Below are 18,735 nucleotides of genomic sequence, written 5' to 3'. Positions count from 1 at the left end.
TTTTCACTGGCAAACAACCTACTTGCGCCAGTGATGATAGAATCATTTGACCATACATTAAAATGCATCTACAAAACTGAAACCAGGAAAACTCACAGCTGGTTGAAATCATTCCTGGCACAAAGGAAGATGGTTTTGATTGTCAGAAGTCAGTCACCTCTGTTCTAGACATCTCTGCAGAAGTTCCTCAGGATAGAGTCATATGTTCAATCACTTTCAGCTGCTTCATTGATGGCATTGCCTCCATCATAAAGTCAGAAGTGGGGGTATTTTTTGGTGATTATACGATGTTCATCACCACTTACAATTCCTCAGATGCTTCAGCAATCCATACCTAAATGCAACAAGACATGGCCAATATCCAGGCTTGGGAGAAAAGGTGGTAAGTAATATTTGTGCCTCAGAAATGCCAGGCAACAACTGTCTGTTATTGGAGACTATCTAACTACTATATTGTACCATCACTGAATCTCCCACTATCAACATTGTGGGGATCAGAAATTGAAATGGACTAGCTATATAAATACTGAGGCTACAAGAACAATTCAGAGGTTAGGAATCTTGGTGAGTAAAGTCTGTCTACCATCTACAAGGCACAGCCTGCACCATATCTAGGAGCTGCTTATTTCACACCTTTAGATTATAAAATGTCCACACCATTATCTTAAACATAAACATGCCTTTCTTTGGTTAATGTTGGGGTTTGGATAGGGGAGAAATTCTTATTCCATTGCTTTCTTTGTCAAAGCCCTCCATTTGCTAATGTTTAGATGATGATGTTTAAAGCTAATTTAAGTGAGCTCTGACTGCCATGTGGTCACATTTCTAAGGAGCTGAATTTTTTCTCATATTGACTCAAAGGCTCCTTAGAACCAAAAGCAGTGGATCTAAACACAGAATGTGTTGTCATCTCTGTGACTGTTGTACTAAGACCTTCAACAGAAATTGATGACAGGTATATGCACCCAACATGAGCATCCTAACATGGAGTTCCCTTATGTGAGAAAAGTGGAGGGGACCCACAGTTATTCAACTTCTATGGAATGTAATGCAGATGAGAGACAGGCATTGGCATTACCCTTTGTAAAGGGTGGAGCAACCTGCCATGGATGCAACATGTTTATGCAATGCAACCTCTTTGTCTACTTGGGCTATTGAGGGCCATTGAGGATGTCTCAATTACACGGTGGAGGTCACATGATTTCTCAGGCCTGAGTCATATCCTACTCAATATTTGGAAGGCTGTATTAAGAAGGTAGGACAAGCAACTTATATTTCTAAGATGGACTTACTCAGAGGATACTGGCAGGTGCATTTATTGGAGAGCAAAGGAAATTGCAGCTTACACGATGCCAAATGGATTATACCAGTTTAACATCATGCTTTTTGGTATGAAAAATGTGCCAGCCATATTTCAAAGACTAACCAATAAAATCATTTCAGGATTACCCAATTGTGTGGTGTACACCGATGATCTGATGATTTTTAGTCACACATAGAAGGAACATTTGGAGCATCTAGCAGAATTGATCGATTGACTTCGGGAGGCTGGCTTAGTGATAAACCTGGCTAAGAGTGAGTCCACAAAAGCCCAAGACACGCTCGTTGGACATGTCGTATGTGAAAACAAAGGTTGTTGGGAAGTTTCCCACTCCACCAACAAAGAGGGAAGCAATGCAATTCCTTGGAGTGAGTGGTTTTCATCGCAAGTTCGTACTGAATTTTACAGTGTGGTTGCTACACTGACTGACTTGTTGAAGAAATGCAGAAAGTTTCAGTGAATGGAGAAATGTCAAAAGGCATTTGACAGCTTGAAAGTTGTGTTTACCATTTCCCTAGTGTTATCCAACACCTAACTGCACAAAGCCATTCAAAGTGGCTATTGATGCGAGTTATGTGCTGTGTTCCTGCAAAAAGATGATGAGAAGATAGAAAGATCTATTGGATATCTTCCCAGAAAATTGAATAATCATCAACAGAAACATTCTGAAATTGAGAAGGAGACTTTGAATTTGTTGTTGGAATTGCAATATTTCAACAGTTATACTGCCAGCAATGTGTCCGACAGAATTTTATATATTGGTCAATGCCCCTTAAAGCTTTTGAATAAATTTAAGAATAACAATTTCATGCAAAGCAGGTAAGGAGACAACTATGAGAAGGACTGAGCATGTTGTACTTAGATGTATGCAACGTATGAAACAAGATAAGTGGCCTTGTAGTGTAGACTGAAGAGCTGGCAGGTATCACAGAGACATGACTGTGAGGGTTCAAGCTGGGAACTAATATCCAAGGATACATGTCCTATCAAAAGGATAGCAAAATGGGCTGAGGGGTGGGGTTGCCTTTTTAGTAAGAAATTAAATTAAATCAATAGCAAGAAGAGAAATATGTTTAGATCGAGCTTATCTTTGCAGCCATTCAATTTGAAAATTATATACATGGCAGGATGAGAGAATATAATTGATGACGTGTTGCTGTGACTTTGATGAAGGAAGGTGGAGGTGTTCAGTGGTGGGAAAAATGGACTGAAATGGATTGTAGTGGTGAATGTTTACATGCTTAGAGTCAATGTAATGTATGTGTATTATAATTTACAAACAGTGTAAGACTGAAGATTTGTAAAAATGAAACCATTTTTGTATATTGATGGTTTACTTTTCAGGGAGGTAGTGTGATGATACTGTGGCTTTGAGAGATGTATTTTGTTGTGGCTTATTTTATGAAGTTTGAGACGGAGGTGAGAGCAGTCTGTTGAAAGTCAATAAAGTAAATAGCTTGTGAGGTCTTGGATTTTTTTTAAGTTGGAACAATAGAAGCAGCCTGAATGTGTGGGGTTAAACTTCCACAGAACCAGGATTTTTAGTTCTGGCATTTAGCAGTTGCTGTGGTCTTGAAGCTCTTATTCCTCTCTCTTTGTTACAGCTAAAAGTTGGGGTTCTCTTCCTGCTGCTAGAATTGCATGTGAGACAATCTATTTTACTGAACTTGCCTTTGCCGTCTGTGTTTATTGGATGTTACTATATTGGAACATTTATTAGTAGGGGTTAATTTTTATATTATATTGTTGAGCATTTCAGTGAAGTTACAGTTATGACAATTCTTTTCTTTTTATTTTGTTTGTATTTGTAATGTAAAACTAAAGTGTGTTTTGCTTCAAGATTGTTAGTTTACCCAATCAGATTGCATTTGGAACACAATGCCTGGCTCTTGGCTTTAATATAAGAACAAGTTAGGGTGTAGGCTATCTTCTTAATCTATTTTGATGGGATTTGGTCTAGTTTTCTATTCTAGCACATAATCACTAAAATCACTCTGCAATTGGGAACTATATAAATGGGTGAATACTTCTAGTTTTATTTGTCATATAAGGGTAGCCTATAAAGTTTCCACTTCAATTTTATTTATTCACTTCTTAAAAGAAATGACCACATCGTGAGGTTGGCTTTCTCCTAATATTAAACCATTCATTCAAAGTTCTATATTAGGAAAGACAGATTCAAAAAGAGAGCTGAAAACTTCAGGCTTACTGTTGTAACAGGCCTAGTTGAACAGTTAGCCAGAAATAATACGAAATTACCTTAGACAAGTATTCAAAGCCACCTTGAGATCTTTGATCTACTTATGGATGGCTCCTCGTGGCTTATTAGCAAATTCATCTGCATTGCTCGTCAGGTTTTCTATGACAGTTTTATTGTCATGTTATGGATTTTGACTGTATTTTTCAGCTGTCTAAGGAGATTCATTCATCTGTCATCATAATAATTAACTTTGCAAGCTGCAAAGCTGGAACCTCAGAACGCTTATTGCTGCAATTTCCTAAGTCTCAATAAAATTAACTTTATTTTGTTTCAAAATCATGAGAATTTAAGCCAATGTAAAATTGAAGGACTACAAAATAATTTTTGTTGGATTTTGAGGCACAAAACCCTTTTAATTGAAATATCTTGGTTCCACATTCTTGACTTATTATAGTAAAGTTCTCAGTTGTGCCATGATCTATCACAAGACCATAAAACCCACAAGATATAGGAGCAGAATTTGATCATTCACCCTACTGAATCTACCCACCTATTCGTTGTTTCTTGATCCTATTTTCCTGCCTTCCTCCTTAAACCTTGATCCTCTGACTAATCAAGAACTTATCTATCTCTGTCTTAAACATAAGCAATGATTTGTCCTTCACAACCCTCTGCAGCAAAGAGTTCCAAAAACTTCACCATCCTCTGCCTGAAGAAATTTTTCCTCATCTCAGTTCTATAGGATGATCCCCACACTTGAGGCAGTGCCCTCGGGTTTTAGTCTCCCAATCGTGGAAAAATTTTCGCCACATCTATTCTAATTAGGCCAGCATACTCTTGCTTAGATACAGGACTCAAAACTGCTCACAATATTCCAAATGTGGTCCATCAGCACCTTATATAGCCTCAGCATTCTACCCCTAGTCTTGTATTCTAGTCCTCTTGAAATAGATGCTGAAACAACTCTACAGAGGCTGGTATCCAATCACTAAGTCACCCTTTATTTACACATTGAGAGTCCTTGATGCTGGTCCATCTCCCTCCCTACCTTTTATCTTAGCCTGCTGGACACACTTTCCTCATTCCTGAAGAAGGGTTTATGCCCGAAACGTCGATTCTCCTGTTCCTTGGATGCTGCCTGACCTGGCGCGATTTTCCAGCAACACATTTTCAGCTCTGATCTCCAGCATCTGCAGCCCTCACTTTCTCCTCCATCTCCCTCAGAGACAGCTCTCCGAGTGAACAGAACCATTGACATTTCTGTTTGTATCTATCAGCCAAGGGTCCTTGATTCGATCAAGTTAACAGCCCCAAACAGGAAATTCATATTCTATGAGGTCCACCGAGCTAACATTGCATTCGCCTTCCTAACTGCCAACTGAACTTGCATGTTAACCATAAGAGAATTATGAACTAGGACTCCCAAGTCCCTTGATGTTTCAGATTTCTAAAAGCCTTTCCGCATTTAGAAGATAGTCTATGCCTTTATTCTTCTCACCAAAGTGCTTAACCTCATACTTTCCCCCCATTGCATTCCATCTGTCTTTACCTAATTTTGTATCATCTACAAACTTAACAACAATACCTTTAATTCCCTTGTCCAGAACTCTGGGGTGTAGCTCATCTAATCCAGGTGATTTATCCACCTTCAGGCCTTTCAGCTTCTCCAGTATCTTCTCCTCAATGATAGTCACTGCACTCATCTCTGCCCCCAACTCTCTTGAAGTTCTAGTATGTTGCTGGTGTCTTTCACTGTAAATACTGATACAAAGAATCTACTTGGTTCCTCCGTCATTTCATGTGCCACATTAGTCCTTCTCCAGCTCCATTTTGATGTGGTACAATGTCTATTTTTGTTACTCTCTCACCTTCCAGATATCTAAAAAAGCTCTTTTAATCTTCTTTTATATTACTAGATAGCTAAACCTCATATTTCATCTTCTGTCTCCCTTATTGCTTTTTGTAGTTATCCTCTGCTGGTTTTAAATGCTTCAAACTTTTCTGGCTTCCCACTAATCTTCACCACATTGTAGGCTTTTTATTTTGCTTTTATGCTGTCCCTGATGTCCCTTGTCAGCCATGATTCCATCATCCTTCTTCTTGCTTGGGTTAATTATCTTCTATGTCTCCCCAACTACCCCCAGCAACCCCTACCACTACTGCTCCACTGTCTTCCCTGTGAGGTTCCTCTTGCAATCAACTCTGGCCAGCTCCTCTTCCATGTCTTTGTAGCTCCTTTACTTAATTGTAGTATTGTTACGCCTGATTCTAGCTTCTCCCTCTCAAATGGCAGGCTGAATTCAATCTTATTATGGTCACTGTTCCCTAGAGGTTTCTTCACATTAAGCTCCCTGATTAAATACAGAATTGTCTGTTCCTTGTTGGGCTGTACCACAAATTGCTCCTTAAACCATCTTGGAGACAATCCAAGAACTCCTTTTCTTGCGATCTGCTATCAACCTGATTTTCCCAGTTCACCTCCATTTTGAAGTCCACCATTATTATCATAATGCCTTTCTTACAAGCCTTTTCTATCTCCTGATTCATTTTCTCCCAAATTATCCTAACCATTGCTAGGAAGCCTGTGCACAACTCCCATCAAGGTCTTTTTCCCCTGGCGTTTCCTGAACTCTACCCCAACAGATTCTGCCAATTTTATTTCTCTTCTTGCTATTGATTTAATTTAATTTCTTACTAAAAAGGCAATCCCACCCCTCAGCCCATTTTGCTGTCCTTTTGATAGGACGAATATCCTTGGATATTAGTTCCCAGCTTGAACCCTCACAGTCATGTCTCTGTGATACCTGCCAGCTCTTCAGTCTACAAGGCCACTTATCTTGTTTCATACATTGCACACATCTAAGTACAACATGCTCAGACCTTCTCATAGTTGTCTCCTTACCTGTTTTGCATGAAATTATATTCCTAACTGTTTCCATACTTCTCTGTCCTATTACTTGTTCTGGAAGCTTTAACAACATCTACTGAGCAATTCCCACCACCACCACCACCCCACCTTTTAACTTATTCCATAACTTTCCATGCGATTGAATTGAAACTTTACCTGTTAGTTTACATGTGATGTCACTCTTATGCTGGACCCTGAATCTGGGCTTGAATTTATCCTGTTATAAAACTTTACAAACAACAAGCCAAAAAAGCAGGCAAAATGCACCTCTTCACCACTGCACTGAATTCCCATGTTGCCTCCAAATTCCCTGAACTCTATGCTCACTCAGCCTTGTCTCACCCCACATGAGAGGTCTCCTTCTTGACTGTGTGAAGCTCACGATCAAACTACACATGATCGGTATTTATGAATCAAGTAGAACTTATTAATGTCAAGCCTAATTCACAAAACAATGAAGTTGCTTCAGCCCAAGGTCCAGGTTTTCTTGAGTGCCGACAGTATCAGTGATGTTCTATTTCTTCTTTCTCAGAGTGACATTGACCTAAAATGGGTGTCCTGGGGTTACCTCAGGTGTTCATGGAAGCAGCCAATGTGTGTGACTTTGTAGTTAATGTGTGTGATGGGGAATGGTTTTATAGTTAGCCATGAGTTAGAATGAGTGTTAACTTTTCTACCATTTATGGACTATCTATTCAGGTAAATGATCCGGAACCACCCAAAATCTGTCACTCTAAATCAGAATTGGGAATTTTTCAGAAGTTTGCGGACACCAATTAGTCGAACATTTGTAGCTTCAATTTCCTGGACAATTCTCGAAGAATCAGCTGTGTTAAGATTCCGACCTGATCCTGACATCTAACTCCAGTCTATACTTTGGCAACAACAATCTGCCTATTGGAAACTGGGCGAATGTCTTCACAAAGTGGAGATGGTATCCTTATGGAACTTAAGCCCAATTTAAAGACAGAGTTCTTATTTAAAGGAAGCCAAACTTTAAAAACTGACAGAGAATCCTTGAATAATTGAAATAAATATTTTGACTTAGATAAACTGTCACCTTCATTTATCAGAGCAGTTTTTATGATGAAAACTGCTGTGACTATTCTTAGGTTGTTTAACAGTTAACTATATCGCACAGCAGCCAGTAATTCAAAGGTGACTATTTAAAAGCTGCTAAAGATAAAATTCATAAATATTATTTTGAAACAATATAGAACCCTTAAATTAGTCACATTCTCAAAATCTTATAGGCTGTTAAAGCTAATCTTAACTAACTTTGTAAGGGACTTAGAGTCGTACCTGTCAGCCAGGCTCATGAGGTGTTTGAATGCAAGTCAGTTATATGAATGGTGTGGCCAAATGTTAAAAAGCAAATTTCCTAAAACATAGCATTACAAAATTAATGAATTTAATAAATGGGAAAAGTTGTGGCAAATGGATTTCAGTCTAGACATATTTGAGCTTCTTATTACTTTGTAAAGAAAGAAGAAAACTCTGAATGTTGTATCATTGCACAGATCTCAGAAAGTTACCACACATTTAAGACATCCGCAAATCTGATGTTTGTGTGTAAAATGTCTGTGTCTTATTGTCTGTGCAATCAGAAATCAGTTGGACAAACAGACAGACAAGCAATGCGTATAATGCAAGAGAAACACAAGAGAGCATAGAACATAGACTTGGGGTAAATCTGAGCTGTCACATTAGTGTGTATAACTGGTTGTTAATTAACTTTCAGATATCTAGCTTCATAATAAACCAAGCCTCTTAGTATATGTTACATGGGTAAATGTATCAAAAACTAGGGCACATCATGGTGGCAGTAGGTGAGTACTAAATATTGGTGACAGTAGTGAACACTAACAGCTTGTCACAGCAAGTAAAGGATGAGAAGTGATAGCAGCTGCGATGGTTGTGTAAAGTTCTATTTGTAACAGGTACCCATCATCTACAGAATTCAGAACTGAAGGTCACATCTAACAACAAGACTAAAGGGCTAAACTTGTGCGGAAGCACAGCAACCAGAATGGAGGAACAATTGTGATTATACTCTCTTTCACTTAAAAAATCAAGAGGCCACAGTGTGTCAAATGTAAAACAAGAGGCCCAGGACCACTCTGAATTAGCAAAGTAATTTTAGAACAAAGTACAGCCCAAATTGCAAGGAGGGAAAAAAAAAATTAACTGTGCATTGTTGTCAACTGGCTTTACATTTTCTTTTCTTCAGAAACAGCACAAAGGCAGAACCAATACTTTCATTTCTGCAAATGCCTTGTGTGGGCAATGCTCAGCTATTTCTTCTAAAGGAAGAAAACGTGAAAAGAAAAAAGACCAGTGACAAGGACAGAAATTAAATTAAAGATGCCAACAAAAAGTGAAGAGCCTTAAATTGCAGTTGCACTATATGCTGTAAATTTAAAGAACACAATGCAACACAGTAAGGATGGAAAGTAAATATCTGTACATGAATCGCTACTGCAGTGACAATCTGTCAGAATTTCATTTAGTCAAAGAAAGAATGAGTCTTCACAGATGAATAGCTAGTTGAAAAAGAAAGACATGCAGTCAAACTTCTTATTGCTTTGTGAAGCAAATGATTGTGAAGAATTGAATGTTCTGGGATTTCTAATAATCATTGCAAAGATTCTGACAGAACTTTCCAATTTTTAGAAGATCTTTTAAGTTTTGAATCTACTTGATAGTATTGTCATAGTCAAATGCCAGATTGAAGTATCAATCAATTTACAGCCAATGTCGACATTAATTTATCGAATGTGAAGCTAACTTTACTCAAAGAACTGATTATTGCCTCTATCCAGCAACTATTTCTGAAAGACACTTCTGGTCAAATTTAAAGTTTATCAATACACTACCAGAAAGAATACAATTTCAAAACAATTTTGGCAAAATGGCAACATTTTTTGTTTCTTGACTCCCCCTTTAACTCTGCCAAGGATATGCAAGTCCTACATCTCCTCCACCACTAAATCAAGCCACCCACCACCTGAGGAAGAATGCCTCATCTTCCACCTTGGGACCCTCCAACCACACGGCATCAACATTGATTTCACCAGTTTCTTCGTCTTCCCTCCCCCCAATTTATCCCAGATGCAACCCTCCAACTCGGCACTATCCTTCTTGAAATGTCCCACCTGTCCATCTTCCTTCCCACCTATCCGCTCCACCCTCCCATCTGACCTATCATTATTGCCCTCCCACCTGCATCTACCTATTTTGCCTTCCTAGCTACCTTACCTCCACCCTCACCTTCCTATATATCTCTCACCCTCCTTCATTCCCGCATCCCTCCCCTCACATTCCTGCTAAAGGGCTTATGCCCAAAACATCAACTCTCCTGCCCCTTGGATCATGCCTGATCTGCTGTGTTTTTCCAGTGCTACACTTTTCTACACACAGCAGCATCTACCTTCAATGCTATACTATCTCCTATCATCATTGCTTTCATAGAGTCGTAGAGATTTGCAGCATGGAAACAGAACCTTTGTTCCAACTCGTCCACACCGATCAGATATCCTCAATTAATCTAGTTCAATTTGCCAGCTGGCAGGTTGGAACTGGGGTAAGGTGGGGAGAGGGGAAATGAGGAAACTGGTGAAGTCCACATTGTTGCCCTGGGGTTGAAGTGTTCCGAGGCGGAAGATGAGACGTTCTTCCTCCAGGCGTCAGGCAGTGAGGGAGTGGCAGTGGAGGAGGCCCAGGACCTGCATGTCCTCAGCAGAGTGGGAGGGGGAGTTGAAAAGTTCGGCCATGGGACGGTGGGTTTGATTGATGTGGGTGTCCTGGAGATGTTCCCTAAAGTGCTCTGCGAGAAGGCGTCCAGTCTCCCCAATGTAAAGGAGACCACATCGGGAACAACAGTTACAAGAAATGACATTTGTGGAAGTGCAGGTGAACCTTTGTTGGATGCGGTAGAGTCTTTTGGGGCCTTGGATGGAGGTGGGGGGGGGGGGGGAAGTGTGGGGGTGAGGACCAGGGGGGGTTCTGTCCTTGTTGTGGTTGGAGGGGTGGGGTTTGAGGGTGGAGATGCGGGATGTCGATGAGATGTGTTGGAGGGCATCTTCAACCACATGGGATGGGAGATTACGGTCTTTAAAGAAGGAGGCCCTCTGGTGTGTTCTGTGGTGGAACTAGTCCTCCTGGGAGCAGATGTGGCAGAGGCAGAGGAATTGGGAATATGGAATGGCATTTTTGCAGGAGATAGGGTGGGAAGAGGTGTAATCCAGGTAACTGTGGGAGTTTGTAAAAAATGTCAGTGTTGAGTTGGTCATCATTGATGGAGGTGGAGAGGTCCCGGAAGGGCAGGGAGGTGTCAGAGATGGTCCAGATGAAATAAATAACCTGTTAGGTACTTTCAGCCAAATAATGCAATGTCTCCAGTAGAATAGCAAGGGCATTTCTTTGTTTCAGCGTATTGAGAGTTTTATATATTTGCTTTGTCAACATAATGTTACACTTTAAGATTACAAAATATTGAGGATGACATGATTGTAATGTCCTATCATCTGTGATTCTTCAAGATATTCAAATTCAATGGAATCATTGAAAATGAATTGAGTAATATAATAAACACTTTTGGATAAATGACATGATTCTTTTCCTGAGATCAAACTGATAACATAATGCATAATCTTCGAACAAGCTGGCTGGAAAAGTTAAATATCTCCATATAGCTTAAATATTCATATGCAGTATATAGATTTATATGGAATCTCTGGATTGTAGAAGGATTGATCATTTCCCTGCATTTCTGTTTCTGTCAACTGAGGCAGGAGAAACATGACTTAAGTAATCTATTTCTACAGCATAATCTGATAAAACTTCAGTGATGTCACATTAAGAAACAGAAGTGTGCAGAAATACTGTAAGCCTCTCCGGTTACCTTTACGTCACATCCTCCTGATCCTTACTGATTCCTGTTTAGATTCAAAGAGCAGAGAACCCAACGTGCTATGCTTATAGAAACTTTCGATTTCCAGCCGCATGTTTATTCCAATTTGCAATAGGTAACATAGTCATTATTTTAAACATTCAATCATCAAGGATTGACTGTAACCAATATGGGGATGTGAGTTTAATCTGAGTTTAATAACCACCACACTCGTTATACGTGTTGCTGCACGAAGAATTGAATACCAGGCGTCTTTTTCCACTTCTCTTCTCAGAACCTCACGTCTTCTCAACCTTGTAAACAACAGAGGAATTTTGGATGGGAGTCTTCCCTCTGAGTTCTTACCCATCATTTAATTGAGGCATCCATTTACAGGGATCAAAGTGGATGGTTTATTGACAATGTTTTTAGTGCAAAAACAGATTTACTTTATTTTGAAGTACCCTATAAAACATTGAGCTATTTGTCTAAGAGTTTTGTTGGGAACCCGTGGTTAATGGTACTCAGTTGCAGAGTACCTCCTTGAGCCTTCACACGTCCCTTTTGCTGTTGGGAAATCAGATCTGGGCCTTATTCTTTCTTCATCTTACCCTTGTCTAGTCTCCATGGTCATTTCCTGAACTGCCCAGCAACTTTCCAATACTGACCTTTAAACTAGCTGACAGTAATTTCACTTTTTGATCACCATTATCTTTTGAAGGACAATTAAGAACAGGCAACAAATCCTGGCTTTGCCAGTAATGCCCACATCGCGTGAAAGAATACTCTAGGAAAATTGTATATTCCACTAACACTCATTTATGTTTAAGACTGTGCATAAGGCTAGTTCAAACTGTTGATAATTGGCACCAGAATTTTTTTTTAATCAGACTATTAAACTACATGAATATTTCTCTTCTGTGTTTACTGTGGAGAAAGACATGAAGACTTGGGGAAATTATTGGTGATACCTTGGGGACAGTCCGTATCATGGTAGAGGTGGTTTTGGATATACTGGAATGTATGAAGGTGGATAAATCTCCTGGTCCTGACCACATATATCCAAGAACACTGCAAGAGGCTAGAGAAGGAGTTGTGGGGGCCCTGGCTGATATTTTTGCATCATTATTAGCCATGGATGAGACTCCGGATGACTGCAGGGTCGCAAATGTTGTGCCCTTATTTAAGAAAGGCTGCAAAGAAAAACCTGGGAACTATAGACCAATAAGCCTAATATCAGTGGTCAGTAAGTTACTTGAGAAGATTCTGAGAGATAAGACATACATGCATTTGAAAAGACTGCATTTGATTAGGACTAGCCAGCATGGCTTTGTGCATGGGACATCATGCCTTACAAATTTGTTAGAGTTTCTTGATGTAGTGTCCAGGAAGGTTGACGAGGTCAGGGTGATAGATGTAATCTATATGAGGTAAGGTCTTTAATAAGATTCCACATGGTAGGCTGCTCTGGAAGGTTAGATCACATGGAGTCCATGGAGAGCTGGCAAATTGGATACACATTGGCTTGATGGTAGGAAGCAGACAGTAATAATGGAAGGATGCTTGTTGGATGGAGGCCTATGACTAGTGGGGTGCCTCAGGAGTTGGCACTAGGCCCACTGCTGTTTGTTATCTATATCAATGATTTGAATGAGAATGTACAAGGTATGAGTAGTAAGTTTTAGATTATACTAAAATAGGCGGTATAATGGGGAAAGTTGTCAGAAATTGCAACAGGACCTTGATCAGCTGGGGAAGTGGGCTGAGAAATGACAAATGGAGTTTAATATAAATGAGTGTGATGTCTTACATTTTGGAAAGTCAAATCAAGGTCAGAATTTCATGGTGAATGGTAGGGCTGTAAGGAATGTATTGGAACAGAGGAACCTTGGAATTCAGGTGCATGGTTCTCTGAAAGTGGTTTCACAGATAGACAGGGCAGTGAAGAAGGCTTTTGCCACACTGGCCTTCATCAGTCAAGGCATTGAGTATAGAAGTTGGGAAGTTATGTTGCAGTTGTACAACATGCTGGTGAGGCTGCACTTGGAGTATTGTGTTCAGTTTTGGTCACCTTGCTACAGGAAGAATGTTATCAAATTAGAAAGCATGCAGAAGAAGTTTACAAGGATGTTGCCACGACTCAACAGTCTGAGTTATAGGGAGAGGTTAGGCAAGCTAGGACTTTTTCCTTTAGAGCATAGGAGACTGAGGAGGGATCTTATAGAAGTGCATAAGATCTTGAGAGGCATGGATAGGGTGAATGCACTCAGTCTTTACCTCAGGGTTGGGGAATTGAGCACTAGAGGGCATCAGTTCTAGGTTAGAAGGGAAGAATAAAAAGGAACCTGAGGGGCAACTTTTTTTACACAGAGGGTGGTACTCATATGGAATGAACTGCCAGTGGAAGTGGTTGAGATGGGTATGTTAACAACATCTAAAAGGTATTTGGACAAAACAATGGATGGGAAAGGTTTAGAAGGATATGGTTCTGGATTAATGGCGCTGGAAAAGCACAGCAGTTCAGGCAGCATCCAAGGAGCAGCGAAATCGACATTTCGGGCAAAAGCCCTTCATCAGGAATAGGTCAAGTGCAGGAAAATGGATAGACATTTTGGTTGACATGGACCAGCCTGGGCCAAAGGGCCTGTCTCCATATACTGTAGGTCTCTATGACTCTCTCTACAGGTCCAGCTACATCTGTGGAGTGAGAAACAGAGTTAATGTTTTGAGTCCAATATGACTCTTCTTCTTGCTTGAAATGTTAACTCTGTTTTTCTCTCCAGATATGCTGCCAAGCCCAAAGAGTTTCACCAGTACTTTCTGTTTTTTATAAGTGTTTTTTTTCCCCCTCATCAACCTGTTCAGCGATGTTATTCGACATCTCTAGAACAAATGGAACTTGAATCTGGCATTCTTGATCCAGGAATATGGATGCTATCACTGTGCCCTTGCTTTTACATGCTGTGTGTTTTAAGGGGATATTTTAAAGGGGATTACCTGAATATATCATGTATTCAGATAGACATATAGTGAGACATTTATTCAGCAATACAAAAGGTCAAAGACGGTAAACCTAAGAAGGCCACATGTCCTTTGTACTCAGCAGGGTCTGCTTGTTAGATTACAACAGAACGTTAAACAATTAAACCAAGTTCAAACCCAGCTCACACAGCCTGTAAATGGGCGTAAATGAGGTCACGTTAGTGCTAGGTGTGTCTACAACCAGTGGGACGAATTCCTCTTAATTTTCATTGTCTCCAGTTTTTCTCATCTTTATTATTTCAAAATCAGCTCGTGACTAATTTAGTGGGGTGGCCTGAAGGCAAAATGAACTTGAAACTGACACTGAAGATCGTGGACGCTCAATATACTTATGATGCACTGTATGTTTAAAATTCTTCTAACATTAGCACTGGATCACCCAATTTGGCCTATCTTGCATTGTTATGTAACAGAACATCTACTCCATATTACTCATTTGTCAAATTATTTAGTAATGTCAGGAACTATTGAGTGGCAGTGTTAAAATAATGAGCATTACCATGTCATAAATTTATCTCCTCTGACTTAATTTTAAACTATAGTCACCAGGCCTCAAACTGAAATGTCATCAGAGTCATGAGGTATCCACCTGCCTGAATTAGCCTTCCTGACAAATGTTAAAGTATTTCCAGCAGATGAGAATGAAAATGCTTCTTACTAAGGCAATAGCACAAGCAATCACACCTACCACATGCCTGAAAAATCAAATAATCTCAACAATGTAGATTATTTTAGTGGCAGCCTAAAGAGATTGCGATCATACCCATCCCTTTAATGCTTTTAGAATGTGGATGCTCCAGGAATAAACTTTTCAAAGGCAGTAGAATGGTTTTAAATAAAAGGTGTTTTTGACATTATTGCCTAGTCTGTTGGAAAGTTTGAAGGACAGCAGTGCTGAAGTGATTTTAATTAGGAAAAATTGTGTGTGACATTCTTTCCTGCAAAATTCTCGTCTGTAGATGCATTTTTTTCTACAGGGATTTGAAGTCACCAATTAGCCTTTTAATGTGCCTCTCCACTGATTGCCTAAGGGTGCTTTCACTTGACAATTGAAGTGAAACATCTCACGGGATGTGAATCATATGGAGTAGAAGACAACACTCAACAGTTGTATTCAATTGTGGCATTTGGATTTTGCAGGGTATGTATGAAACAAGCTTTATTCAAGTGTCTAACTGGTTGGTACATCAATGAGAAATGATGAATAGCAATTGAATATCCACTATTATTATCGATAATGATTGCAATATCAAATAAATCCATTAAAAAAGAATAAATTGCATTTTTGTAGTATTATTATGTTGTTTGTATTATTCATAAATATCCATGAAATAATTGTTAAATGAACGAAAACATAAAAATTAGGAGCAGAAGTAAACCATTCAGACCCTTGAGCCTGCTCCGTTATTCAATAAGATAAAGGCTGATTTTTGTCTCAAGGTTCAATTTTTGGCTACCCACAATCCATGTACTTTAGCTTTAAAAATATTTAATGATCCTGCCCTAACTAATTTCTGAAGCAGAGAGTTCCAAAGTTGTACAACCTTCTGAGGAAAAAAACTTCTTACTTGTGACTTAAAAGGGTGACCCCTAATTTTTGACCAATACTCCCGGTTCTGAACTGACGCACAAGAGGAAACATTCTTTCCACATCCACTTTGTCAAGACGGTTCAGGATCTTATCACGTTAATCCTCATGTGACTAAACTCCAGTGGAAATAAAATAAGTCATCCAACCTTTGCTGTCACAAGAACTTGCTCATTCTGCATATCAATCTTGTAAATTTCTACTGAACTGCATCCATGCATTCAAATCCTTCCTTAACTGAGAACAGAATTGCAAATTTGAGATGTACTTTCACCGATATCACATATAACCAAAGCATAACATCCTTGCTTATATGTCCAATTCCTTGTTTAATAAAATCTCGCATTCAGTCAGCCATCTTTCATACTTTCTGGACCTGCATGCTAACTTTTTTAGATTCTTGCATTATAACAGAATTCTTCTCTGTCTCTTAATCAGCTGCAGTTCTCTATTTAATTAATACTCCACATTTTTATCCTTCCTAACAAGGTGAACAACTCCACATCTTCTCACATTATACTCCATATGCTAGATTCTTCTTCACTCACTCAAACTATCTATTCTCATCTGCAAGTTCCTTGTGTTCTCTTCACAAAATAAATTGTGAAGTGTCTGTGTGCCATTGGCAAATGTAACTACATTTCTTCACTCCCCTCATCTGTATAATTGATATAAATTGTTAAAAGTTCAGACCCCAGAACAGCTTGCTATGAGTTTCCTCTCATCATACAATGCTAATCAGTAAAAGAATCATTTGAACATACTCTTGTATTCTCTCAGCCAGCCAATCATCTACCTGTGCTAATATGTTATCCCCACACCTCTTACCTTGTGCAATCTTTTATGTAGCACATTATGAATTGCCTCTGGAAATCCAAGTGCGGTATGTCTGTATTCCCTTTATCCACAACTCCTTCAAAGGATTCCTGTGAATTGGTTAAACAAGATTTCCCTTACAAAACCATGCTGACTCTTTCCAATTACCTTGAGCTTTTCTAAGAATTACTGCGATCCACCCCAACGTCCAAGTATTCAGTTGAGTGTGTGAGTGAGAGGTCTCTCTGCTGAATAGTTTTATTTAAGTCATAGTTACAGAGTCATAGAGTCATAAAGATGTACAGCATGGAAACAGATCCTTTGGTCCAACTCATCTATGTCAACCAGATATCCTAAATTAATCTACTCCCATTTGCCAGCACTTGGCCTATATCCATCTAAACCCTTCCTATTCACATACCCATCCTGATGCCTTTTAAATATTATAATGTTATAATTGTACCAGCCTCCACCACTTCTTCTGGCAGCTCATTCCATACACGCACCACCCTCTGTGTGAAAGAGTTGCCCTTTCATTCCCTTTTATATTTTCTGCTCTCATCTTCAACCTGTCTTCTAGTTGTGGACTCCCCCTCCTCCGGGAAAGAGACCTTGTCTACTTACCTTATCCATGCATCTCATGATTTTATAAACTTCTATAAGGTCACCCTTGAGTCTCTGACTCTGCAGGTAAAAGCCTCAGCATATTCAGCCTCTCTCTATATCTTAAACAATCCAACATCCTTGTAAGTCTTCTCTGAACCCTTTCAGGTTTCACAACAACCTTCCTATAGGAGGGAGACCTGAATTGTACACAATATTCCAAAAGTGGCCTAACTAATATCTTGTACAGCTGCAATATGACCTCCCAACTCCTATACTCAATACTCTGACAAAAAAAGAAAGTATACTAAATGCTTTTGTATTATTATTTGTGATTTATGCTGTAAATCAGATATAACGGTGATGTATATACACCCTGCATAATGTTTCTATTACTTATTGAGTGTTTTTAAATTGGTTAATTGTGATTTTTAGCCAAGACATAGAGTTTAAGAATGGGGAGGTTATGCTGGAACTGGATAAAACATTGGTTAGGTCACAGCATAAGTTCTGTGTGCAGTTCTGGAATCCACAATATAGGAGGGATATAATAACACTTGAGAGAATGCAAAGGAAATTTACCAGGATGTTGGCTGGGCTGGATAGTTTCAGTTATGAAGAGAAATGGGTTATTTACTTCGAGCAGAGGATATTGAGAAATGGCATGAATGAGATGTTTATGATCATAATGAACACAGATGATGATAATAATAATAATCATAATAATAATAAGCTTTATTAACACACGTACTCACATGAGTAAAGTGAAAAGTTTATAAGTGTCCACTTACAGCGCCATCCTAGGTAGCGAGGTAACTAGGATAAAATTCATTGGGTAAAAAGTTAGAAAATTAATGAAAACAAATTCCAGACATAACTTACAAAAATAGAAAAATGCGAGTTCAGATGAACCTTTCTCCCAACTCAGACAGCACCAGGCTCCGGCTCAAGGCTGGGAGTCCTGGGAGTTGGAGTTCCCACTGAGGCCGGGAGTTGGCGACCATACTGAGGCCGGGAGTCGGCGATCATACTGAGGCCGGGAGTCGGCGACCATACTGAGGCCGGGAGTCGGAGTCCACACTGAGGCCGGGAGTCGGAGTCCACACTGAGGCCGGGAGTCGGAGTCCACACTGAGGCAGGGAGTCGGAGTCCACACTGAGGCAGGGAGTCGGAGTCCACACTGAGGCAGGGAGTTGGAGTCCACACTGAGGCAGGGAGTTGGAGTTCACGCTGAAGCCAGGAGTTAGATTCCACACTGAGGCTGGGAGTTGGAGTCCACGCTGAGACCAGGAGTTGGAGTCCACACAGAGGTTAGGAGTTTGAATGCACGCTGAGACTGGGAGTTGCAGTTCACGCTGAGGTCAGG

The sequence above is a fragment of the Chiloscyllium plagiosum genome, chromosome 3, assembly GCF_004010195.1.
Source record: "Chiloscyllium plagiosum isolate BGI_BamShark_2017 chromosome 3, ASM401019v2, whole genome shotgun sequence".
Taxonomy (NCBI): domain Eukaryota; kingdom Metazoa; phylum Chordata; class Chondrichthyes; order Orectolobiformes; family Hemiscylliidae; genus Chiloscyllium; species Chiloscyllium plagiosum.
This window is presented reverse-complemented; position numbering follows the sequence as displayed.